We start from the raw sequence: 11612 nt of genomic DNA, 5'->3' as shown, positions 1-11612 counted from the left end.
GCAGCTCAGTGGTGTCTGGATTTGTCTGTGTATTTTTAGCCACTCCCTGACCGTGGTGGACAGAATGCAGATGAACTCCAGTCCTCTGGAGATCCAGGTCCAGTCAGGACCAGCACGAGGTCATCCTCAGGGAGCCATGTCCCAAGTACTCAGAAGCCAGACCAGTACCTTCCCCAGTGATCCAGCAGCCCTCACCCTGCAGTGGCTGAATTGTCTAGGCTCTTCTACATCTGCTCAGCCATGATCTGCCTTAGGTTTCCTTTTCCTGGCTTCTGACAGGATCTCCATTTCCTCTTCCTCACCCATGTTCGCTTTTGGTTTTTAGCAGTGATACAATTTATACTGGTCCTCACCCCAGCATGCTGGCAGGTTTTGGGGGGCAGGTAGAGGTTGGCAAACCAGAATTGGCTTGTAAAGCTGGCTGGTAGACTTTGAAAATGCAGAGCCAGCTGGCTGCAGAAGGCTTTGCCCCAGCGCACGAAGCTGCTAAGTAAACACAGCTCTCATAAACTCTGTAATACAGAAAAACTGAAACAGAGAAATTGAGGAAGATGAAGATACACAAGGCCTTACCTCTTTACCTTCCCTGCTGAGAGCTGTGTTTGTGCTATGGCGCCCAGTTACCTGTCTGTGAGGTTGATAGAGCAGGGAGAGCTAAAGAGACTCAGCCTGTTTGTGTCCCCAGCCTTAAGCCATGGCCTGTGCCTTGCTCTCCAGGTGTTAGGAGATTTATAATCAGGTGAGAGCTGCATCTTGGACAACTGATTCTTGTAGAGAACACAGTAATCCTGGCAGTTTTGCTCCTCCCTTCTGTCCTGGAAGCAAGAAACCAGAGGTTCAGTTCCCAAAAGAGGACCCTGGGGAAGCAAGTCAATGCTGTCACACTAGAGCCCCCAGCCTGGTGCTCACAGAGTGTGAGCAGACCTCAGACTTGGAGCAAGTGTGGTCTGTCTGTCGCCAACAATGAGTGGAGAAGACTTTCAGTTGTTAGGTCTCCGGGAAGGAATCCTATTGTGAGTGTCTGAAAATCTCAAAAACAGTGAGGGTTTATTCTGCAGAAACAAACAGCATGGGGCTGGGGGGGTAATCCAACCATTGAATAAAATGTAGATCTTAAACAAAGGCATGCAGTTCCTCTTATAGGGACAGGGGACTCTCTGGAAGCATTAGGTAATTTAGAATTTCAGTGGTGGCTACTGGAGGGGTCACAGGTGCTCAGGGTCTCCATTCTTATGTCATGAGCGTTCAACCTTGTGATGAAATAGGGCTTTCCAGCACAGTTGGCCCCTTCTGAGATAAGGTATTTCCCCACTGTGGTTTTCCCCTGGCTGTTCTTTGGGGGTCGGGGTGAGGTTATGATCTTGCTCTGGATACTATGGTCTGATTCTAGAGCTGGTGTCTTATGACTTAGTTTCTGGGACTTATGATCTATTCCCGAAGCTGGTATCTTACTGACTTTTTTGAAATCAGGCCTGGTCCTTAAATGACAAATGGGGTTTATAGTATCCTTTTGATACACCAATGCTCTCCTGCTATTGGCTGCTGCCCACAGTGGTTGACACCATAGAGAATGGCACGCACCTTTGGGGACTGCATTCTGCAAGCATGCTTCCTTACAGAAGGACTTTTTTTTTTTTCAAAATTAAATCCCATTCCAGCTGCCCCTCCTGCTCCTGTTAAATGTTTGTTTTCTCTTTACAGTGTTATTTAAGTGCAGAGCTGGGTGTGATGATGCGCAGCTGCAATCCCAGCCTCTACTGCAGAGGTGGGGGAGGGATGGCTGCAAGGTCTAGGCCAGTCACACAGAACAGCTAATGTCTGGCCAGCCAAGGCCACTCAGATGGAGAGGGAAATATCCTTAAATATCCCAATTCATGTGATATCACAAATGACCTACGATAGTCCAACTCTCTCTTTCTATACAACAATGCAGGAAGTGTCACTTTACCAGACTCTGGAGTCCCAGAAACAGAGAGGTAGAAACCGCACAAGGTGTGCTGAAGACCGGATACTTAGAGAGATGGATCAGACTTGAGTTTCCATGAAAAAATTCATGGTTTGTTTACTAGATGCAAACCCCTCCCCAAGGCAATATTTCTCTTTCCAGCCTTTATAGTGTTGCCCAGATCCCTGCTCTGTGAACTGAACCCCTGTTACCTTGCTTTTGGGTCAGAAAGTAGGGGACAAGCTGCCTGGATTGCTCTGCTCACCTGGCATATGAACACAGTGCTGCAAAAGGCAAGTGGGACATCATGAACAGCCAGCCTTCTGGACAGCAAAGGAAGTGCTCAAATGCCCACAGGACAGGAGAAACATCTGGCAGGAGATTAGGATTTAAAATAAGCAAATGACTCAGATACTATCATTTTAAATAAACTCTTTCTCTTTGTTATTTCTTTTTTCTATCTTTGTTATTTCTTATTTTCATGTTTATTGATGTTTTCCCTGAATGCATGATTATATGTAGGTGTTATATGTCCTGGAACTATAGATACAGACAGTTGTGAGCTGACATTCATGTGCTAGAAATAGAACCTGGGTCCTAGTGTGATTCTGTAAATTGCTGAGCCATTTCTCCAGGCCCCAGAATTCAGAGTATTAGAGAAGAGCACACATACCCATCCAAACGACATCCCTGACAAAGCAAACAGCCCTTTCTATGAGACAAACACCTATCTGCCAATGGGAACAGAGAGGTGGAAAATTTCCTGTGTTCACTGAATATTCATAGAACATATTGAAATTCACTTCACTAGAGGAATGGCTACTTTCTTAAAAGTGAAACATTCTTTTTTTTAAAAGATGCATTATTTCTGCCTTTGTGTTTCTGAGCGCTAGTCTGTGTGCATTTCTGTGCATCCTGTGTGTACATGTGCCTGGTACCTCACAGAGACCAGTTCAAGCTTTCCGAACTCTTTACAATTGGATGGTTTTGAGCCAACTTATGGCTGCTGGAAGCTAAGTTTGGATCTTTTGGTCTTCTTAACCACTGAGCTTCCACTCTCTGGTTCCTTCTACAGTATCTAAAAGTTGTTTGTTTTATTAATGTTGTGGTGTTTTGTGTACTTGTATATCCAAGCACAGTGTGAATGTTTGGTGCCAGTAGTTGACAAAAGATAAAAGACATCAGAAGATCTCTTATAACTTCTAAAAATATTCCTAATGTGTGTGTGTGTGTTTGTGTGTGTGTGTGTGTGTGTGTGTGTGTGTGTTTTAGAAATTAAGGCATTGACACAGAGGATGTGAAAATAGATGTTTATCAAATATCTATCTATATGTTAAATTTCCTTTTCATAATGGTAGTGACAAAATGTTAACAAATGGTGACATCCAAAATCTAGACAGTGTTTGGAAAATAATCTTAGAGCCATTCGAAGGCCAACGTTAGGGTCTTCCTAGGTGTACTTGAGATCCAGCAGTACTAGACTTTGCTTCCCTGAAATGCATGGTTTGAAAATGTGGGGCAATGTGGCCGTGTGTAGCTTTAGCTGTTCTAAAACCAGCTCCTCAGACCAGGCTGGCCTCGAACTTACAGACTTCCACCTTTCTCTGCCTCCTGAGTACTGGGATTCAAGGTGTATGCCACCACTAGCTTGCTTCCAACTTTTTTTTTTCTTAAAAGAAACAAAACAAAACAAAATTTGGACTGTCTTATCTAGGTATGCTGGCACAAGCCTTTGCTTCCAGCACTCCAGGGGCAGAGGCCAGCCTGGTCTACCTAGGAAGATCCAAAACTACCTGGGCTAAACAGAAAGTGTAGGAGGGCAGGATGCCAATGTGCTCACAGAGAAACACTAGAGAAACCAGAATTGTCAAATGCACAGGCTTTTTTCTTCACAGGAAGAAAGTGACACCTGTTCTCCTGGATGCCCAGAGTGGATGTTGCTAACAACCTGGTGGCCTTTTGCTGATCTGTAGAGGCAGCCTTCATGGAAGTCCCCAGAATGCTGAGCGTTGTCTCTCACTCCAAAGATCCCATCCTTGTGCTTATTTCAAACTCTTCTGCGCAGACTCCTGACAACCGCTTCTCAGTGAATGGCACCCATTCCTGTGGAAAGGGTCACAGGTGCTTTGCTACAGAGATGAACATTGCACAGGAGTTCAATGTAGCCCTGCCTTAAGCTTTGTTGTGATACTCGTCATGAGGAATCCCGCCCAACCCTGCAGTTTTACTGTGTTTAACTGTGTAAGAAAAATAAACCACTTAGTCAGACTTCAAAAGTTTTTCACCCAGCAGGGGATAATTTGTGCTAACCTAAGTTTCAGTTTTTTACCTCAGTTGGATCAATCCTCTGCAGAGTGCAGTGCTTATAGGTCCCCTGCAAGAAAGAAAGACCTCTGTCTGTCTGTCTGTCTGTCTGTCTGTCTGTCTGCCTGCCTCTCTCTCACTCTGGGTGAGAGTGTGTGTGTGTGTGTGTGTGTGTGTGTGTGTGTGTGTGTGTGTGTGTGTCTTTGTGAACTTATTTTGCTAAAGATGTTTAAAAAGTACTTTTAGATAAAAACTATATATTTTCATCCTAAGGTTAAAAAGGAGGGGATATTATTCCAACAGAGAAACAAGAAAACAGAGCCACATGGCAACTTTAACTGTGTCCCAGAGTGTTTCTAAACATGAGGACTTGGAAAGGAGGATATGGGGGTGGTGGAAGCTAGAGATGGCTCAAGGGGTAAGAACACTGGCTGCTCTTCCAGAAGACCTGGCTTCAATTCCCATTACCCACATGGCAGCTCACATCTGTCTGTAACTCCTTTTCCAGTGGATCTGACACCCTCACACATACATAAAGGAAAATTAAATAAAATTTAAAAAAAGAAAGTAGGATCAGGGTAGTTACATGAGCTTATCAGAGAACAAGATGGGGTATTATACCCAGAGAATTAGTCACCATGTTTAGCACACTCCAGGCTCCATGATCTTTTCCAGGCCTAGATTTGCATCTTCAAGTGTGACCTCAGGAAGCCTTCTTTGTTCGGGTGCCCTGTTTCAGTCTCAAAAGATGCTTGCCCCTGCTCCAGGATGCACTATCTTGCCTAAGACATTTGCCTTTACCTGGAGATGATGTCTCCTGGGATACTGTGATGATCTGGAAAATGGAGACAACCAGAGTCTGAAGAAAACTAATGTTCTTTGGGCTCCAATGTACATCATGTGAGGTTAAACTGACAATCCTAAGGAAACGACTTGAATCATTACAATAAAATTTCACCCCGTGTTTTCCTTGCCTTGCAGATCTAAAATAGAAGTTAATCTTTTCCATTAGAGCTATTTTTCTTCCCATAAAACCAATCTTTTAATAAAAAGTCAATCTTTTAAATAAAGGTTGGACCTATAAAAAACAGATAATAATTTCCATTAAATGATCAATCTGTTTAATGGAATGAATCCGTAAATAAATGTCCAGTGTATAACAAAAAAGTCTTTTGGAAAAAGTGTTAATTTATTTAATGTAGAGAATCATTTAAATTAAAAAATGCATCCTTTAAAGAAAAAGCTGGTCTGCTCCATAAGAAGTCAGTCATTTGCCCAGAGATTCAGCCTTTTACATAAAACCCCAACCTATACATTAAATATCCTCTTCATAAAATATCCACCTTTTGCTACACATGTGAAGTCTCATCAACTTGGCTGTGTAAACAAGACCTGAACAAGGAAAACACAAGTAGACATCTGACCCGGAATTTATGTAACTCCACTATGTCTCACTAGAACATCCACTAAGAGTAAGAAAGGAATCCAGATAACAAAAGAAATATTTGTCCCCAGGAAGAGCCCATCAAAGCGCTATCCAATACCATGTATTCAGCATTGAAATCATATAAATACCAGTGCCATTATACAGAACAATCCGGTTGTGTTTGCATATTTAGGAGTGCACATATAAACACATATAAGCGTGAACACATAACACTGTAGTTGTGTAACTCAGGCTAATGTGACTGTTGCTTGTGCCTTGGAGCCAAATTTTCTGGTCTGTGCCAATGCAAAAAGATTAGGGTGTCTCAGGGGAGCAGACACAGAGACTCAGCCTCCTGCAGTCCTGAGTTGGGAAGTTCCTTTACCATGGTCAAACCCTTACTCCCTTTCTTGGAAGAATTATGATCACTGGGTGAGGTCTTAGCTTCACCACAAGAGGAAGTTCTCCACAGGTGGGAGGTAGCTCAGCGGGCTTCCCTTGAAAAAACAGATTTATTAAAAAAGATTTATTTATTTATTATATAAGTACACTGTGGGGGATACACCAGGGGAGGGTATTGGATCCCAGTGGTTACTAGGAAGTGACCTCAGGACCTCTAGAAGAGCAGTCAGTGCCCTTAACCTCTGAACCTCTCTCCAGCCCTGTGTTATTCCTTTATATTTCAACTTGTCCTTTCATTTTATATTTATTTTCATTTTCTTTCTTTTTGTTACATTTGCATCTATTTCATTTCCCTTTCACAAGCGCATGGGCACATTTGGGAGCCTGAACTGGAGCTGAAACCTGGGCCAGAGCGGGAGCAATGGCCTCTGCCTTGGTTTGAACCTTGCACGTTGGTTGGGGAATCCCATGACTCTTGGCCAGGTACCTTCAAATCTACTTCCCAGACCTGAGAGGAGTCATAAAGAAAAATGGTTGAGTTTGGAGCTGGGCCCTTTGACATCTTGGACTTAACTGCTTTCGGCTTGAGAAGAGCCTTAATGTCCTCTGCCTGCTCACTGATTGTCTTTGCAGGCTTAGCCTGTGTCTCCTCACGCCTTGTGTCTTCTTTGGGCCTCTCTGGTTACACTTCCTGAGTAGCGCATGTTCCTCTGGATCTTGAGTCAACTCCTGTGAGATACTTGTGTATTTGTGACCAGGGTTTCTTGATGCCATTTCTGTGCCATTTGGGGTTGCTGCGGTGTGGTTCTTGGTCTTGGCTATGTCTGTATGATAACCCAAACTCCTGAGGGGCATAACTAGCAAACCTACCTACACATTGATGTTGAGTTCAGCCCTGTGATGAAACAAGGCTAAGTTATGAAACAGAAGGAAGTGCCCAGCAATGGAAGACAGGGAAAGAAAGTGTGATTGATGGATGCACAACAACTATTGCCCTCCATGAGAAACACAGAGGCATATGGTTTTCAGGAAGATAGGTGCAACTGGAGATAATCAGTGAATGGATGACCGATTCTCAAGGTGACAGGAACCAAATGTCTCTCATGTATGGGTCCTAGGCTTGCTAGAGACATAAAACCATGTTTTGCTGCAATATGAAGGTAGCTGGGGAATTGTGTGGGAAATAAGATGGGCTGATCAGAAAGGTTGAGAAGTAGGAAGAATAGGCTCAAAGAGGACAATACCATTGTTCGAAATTAACATCATGCAAACTCATATCATCCAATAGAGAAAATGAATGAATGTGTCCTGGTTACTATATTATTGCTGTGATTATACACAATGACCAAGGGAACTTCTAAAAGAAAGAGTTTAGCTTAGCTTAAGGTTTCAAATGTTAAGAGTCCATGATGACAGATAGAGAGAATAACTGAGAGAGCTTACATCTTGATCAATCACCAGAAGCCAGGAGAATGAGAGGAGAGAGGGGAGAAAAACAGGAGAGGGAGAGGGAGAGGGAGAGGGAGATTGAGTAAAGGGAGTCTTCTGAAACATTAACATACAGTCCCAGAAACGAACTTTCTCCACAAGGGTCATACGTCCTGATCCTTCCTAAAAAGTTCCACCAACTAGAAATTTGGCATTCAAACATGAGACTGTGAGAATTGCCTTCATTTAAAACATCAGAGAATGACTGAGTGGACCTGTGAATAAATGGTAAAGCATCCCACACAGGGACTAGCGGATAAAAAGAACAGACCACCAATTTGGGGTACCTAGTGCAGGCTATTGACTGTGAACCCCAGGAATGTTTATTTGAACGATTTGAACACATGGCTAATTCATTGTCCACAGAGCTCACCTTAGTTCCTCCAGAGCTTCTTTTCAAGATGTCCTTTCTGACCATGTGCTCTTTGCTCACCATCTCTTCTCACCTAGGTGTCTTTGATCTCTGTTTGAATGGAGGATGTTGTCATGAAAATTCAAAGTTCACCATGTGAGATCATTAATGTCCAATGTCCATTATGATATGTTATTACACAGGCGGCCTGAACTCTCACTTGCTAACCCCTCCGTACCGCTCTATTCCTGAGTGAATTCAGAGCACATTTCTCCCTAAGTTATTACACACAGCAACACTAGAGCTCTCTGGGACATCCCAATGCTGTGTGAACATAACCAACATCCATTTGCTTTAAGATAGGTCTTCTGCACAGCTCATGCAGAAGACAAGAGACTTATGAACTATTATTGTAGGTTGACGTCATTATGTAGGTGACAGCAGGTACAGGTTAGAACAAGGTCTATCATTGGATGAGAAGGAAGGATGGGCAGGAACAAAGTCTTAGAAGCAAGAGAGAGGGGCCAGAGTGAGAGGAAAGTGCTGGGAGAACATGGCAGCAGATATTAAGACTCTTCTCTGCACACAGAATCAGGTTGTTATGGCTATTTTTTAAGGGATGGGTGTGTACAGGATTTCGTGCTGTCTACGTGGGCAAATTATATCCTATCAATTGGATCAGAGGTTATTGTGTGGTGTGTTCATTCATGAGTCCACAGTAAGAGAGCTGCAAGATAGGCAGTCTCTGTGTCAAACTGGTCTCTGTAGGAAACTGGCATGGCAGTCACCGCTTTGGGAAATGGATATGCAGAGAGATTGCTTCTGGGCTCACAGAGTAGCCACTGACAGCATGAGATGGGATGGAGCTTAGCGGGTGAGACACTTTGCTGACTGAGATGAAAATATCCCACAGATGCCATGTGGCCCTACAGTGCCAGCACTAGCATGGGATAAAAGAAAACATTCTTTTATTTTTACCACAACAAACTACTCCTTAATAAATCAATAAAAGAAACACGAAAAACATGGCAGAGCAGTGGTGGTGCATGCCTTTGAGCGCTGAGTGTGGGGCCAACCTGATCTACAGACCAGGTTCCAGGTCATCTGGGGCTAAAAAGGGAAAACATTTCTTTAAAAACAAACAAACAAATAATGTGAAAACTAAAAGTAATAATTTAAATTAGAAGATTAAAAAAAAACCAGATATCCTTGGCTTTATGAAAACTTATAAAATTGTATTGGGGGGGACAAAAAATTACTCACAAAATCACACAAGGGTTTAAGGGCATCATTCAGTGTGTTGAGGCCTCCTCCACACTAACTGTAGCCATTTAATCTAACTGTAGCCATTTTCTATTCAGTCTTCATTTTGATCATAAGGTGGAGTTAAATTTCAGGCTCTCAGATTCCATTTCTCCAAAGTGATTAATCATAGCTGATTCTGATAAGTTCTCCTAAACAGTCACAGTGATATGGTTGATTAGTCATGCTCTGCTATCCCAATGCTCTCGAAAACCCCTGACCACTTCCTCAGTTAACATCACTGCATACCAATCAGCTTAAAGGTCAGCTGGGAATACTTTGTCTACTTAGGCAAAAATGTTATAATCCCAGTCCCTTGCCTTCTGCATGAGGTTTTCCTATAAAAAGTCTGTACCACCATCACAGCCAGCTCCTGAGTGTGTCCTGGGACCCTGATTGATCTGTCTTGGGTGTGCATTCAAAAAACTATCCCTATCTGTCTGAATTAGTGTTTGCGTGATTTGTGTGGTCATTCCTGTACACCAACAAGATATACAGAGTCTCTGAAGAGAAGTAAATTGGGAGGATGAGTGGTATTTGGATAATTTACAGAAAGTACCATTTGTTTATAAAACTCTACCTTTAAAGAGATGGTAAGATGAAGTTTTCAACATCATTTACTTTTTAAATTGTCAAATATTTAAATATTGGCAATTTAAAAAGTAAAGTGGAAGGGATAGAAAAATCCTTTTTCTTTCATGAATATACCTACAGTATATTAAAACTCATTTCGTTAGAGTAATAACTACGCAGAGTTTTTCAATCCCGCAATGAAGGTTAAGTTAGTTTATAGAAGGAAGCAGCCATGTTTGAAAGTGATGTTTAATTGAGTGGCAGGCAAAGTGATGAATCAGAGAAAGATTTGACAGAATAGGATATGCCCAATTCTTATGAGAACACAGAGGGAAGAGAGGCAAAATGAAAGGGTCATATAAATGAAAGATTATTAATATTCTGTTGATACTACCTAATGCTGGAAATTAGTCCAGTTGTAATTATTCCTTTACCAGCTTTCCCCAAAATAACCAGAGACCTTCTAATATTTCAAAGCCTTAGGCCTCAGCTGGACAGACGTTCAAGTAGCTCAGCCCAGTTGACCTGCCCATCTGGCCCCATCCAGTATGTGCCTAGCAATCCCTTCCAGGCCTGGGATCACATCCATCTCCTCCCATGTCTCCTGGCAAAAGGCCTTTCCTGCTTCTCTTTCTTCTTCCCAGAGTCCTCTCTTCCTCCCACCTCCCACCATCCAACTAATTAAAGCAAATCAGGAAATCCCTTAGGCAGGTGAGGAAGGACAGAGACAGTTTCACATAGTGAACCCCAACAGGTGTTCTCTTCTTTAATACTCTGAGTCCTGGAGCCTGGAGCGATGGCTCAGTCCCAGTTAAGAACACAAGCAGCTCTTCCAGAAGACCCAGGTTCAATTCCTAGCACCCACAGAAGCTCACAATGGCACATAACTCTATTCTAGGACCTATTACATCCACATACAGACATGCTTTCTGGCAAAGCACCAATGCACATAAAAATCAGAAATAATAAATATAGAAATATAAAATAAAGATAAAAGAGTTTCTATAAAATGATTTAAAACAACCTGAGTTCTTTGTGCAATCAGATACCAAATCTTCTGCCAGAAGAAAAGCTATGGAGGAGTTTCTTCCATTCTGTGAGCATTTGTCCATCTCGGTTTCATGACTTCCCACTTGCCATCGGTGGCACAGTTTCCTATTAGTAGCACAATTTCCTGCTCGGTGCCTGCCTTCCGCCTGGAAGCAAGATACCAGTGGCTCAGTTTACAGAGGCAGACACTGATGAAACCCCACATCCCTGCCGTGCTACACAAAACATACCCCGTCTTGGAGTGGAAAAAAAATCCAGTGCTGCTTTAGCATGAATTTGTTTATGGAAACTCAGGTCTGATGCATCCATCCAACTCTGTGGTCGTCAGTGCACTCAGTGCCCTTTCTACTTCTATGGATCAATGAGACTCCAGACATCAAGTGTGGTGACACTGCCTGTCTTGCTTGTTTAACACATGGGAGCAGTTTGTCTCTCAAGGGTCATTTGTGATTCCACCTGAATTGCAATATTTAAGACTATTTCCAGGGGACTGAAGAGATGGCTCAGCATTTACAAGCTCTGGCTGCTTTTCTAGAGGTCCTGTGTTCAATTCCCAGAAATCACATGGTGGCTCACAACCATCTGTAATGGGATTAGATTCCCTCTTCTGGTGTACATGACAACAGATCAATCTCTCTCTCTCTCTCTCTCTCTCTCTCTCTCTCTCTCTCTCTCTCTCTCTGTGTGTGTGTGTGTGTGTGTGTGTGTGTGTGTGTGTCTCCCCTCAGTCTCTCTCTTTCTCTCTCTTTGTTTCTCTCTCTAGGTGTCTC

General features: G+C 42.8%; 1 long non-coding RNA gene across 3 annotated transcripts in view; it reads left to right on the top strand.

The window, feature by feature from the left end:
• LOC134485850 (uncharacterized) overlaps nucleotides 1-11612 on the top strand; it is a 704841-nt gene that overhangs the window by 416820 nt on the left and 276409 nt on the right. The gene's annotated exons all lie outside the window — the stretch shown is intronic.

Source organism: Rattus norvegicus, chromosome 2 (assembly GCF_021556685.1).
Source record: "Rattus norvegicus strain SHRSP/BbbUtx chromosome 2, alternate assembly SHRSP_T2T, whole genome shotgun sequence".
Lineage (NCBI taxonomy): Eukaryota > Metazoa > Chordata > Mammalia > Rodentia > Muridae > Rattus > Rattus norvegicus.
Note: the sequence above shows the minus strand (reverse complement) of the source record. Positions and strands in the feature narration are given on the sequence as shown.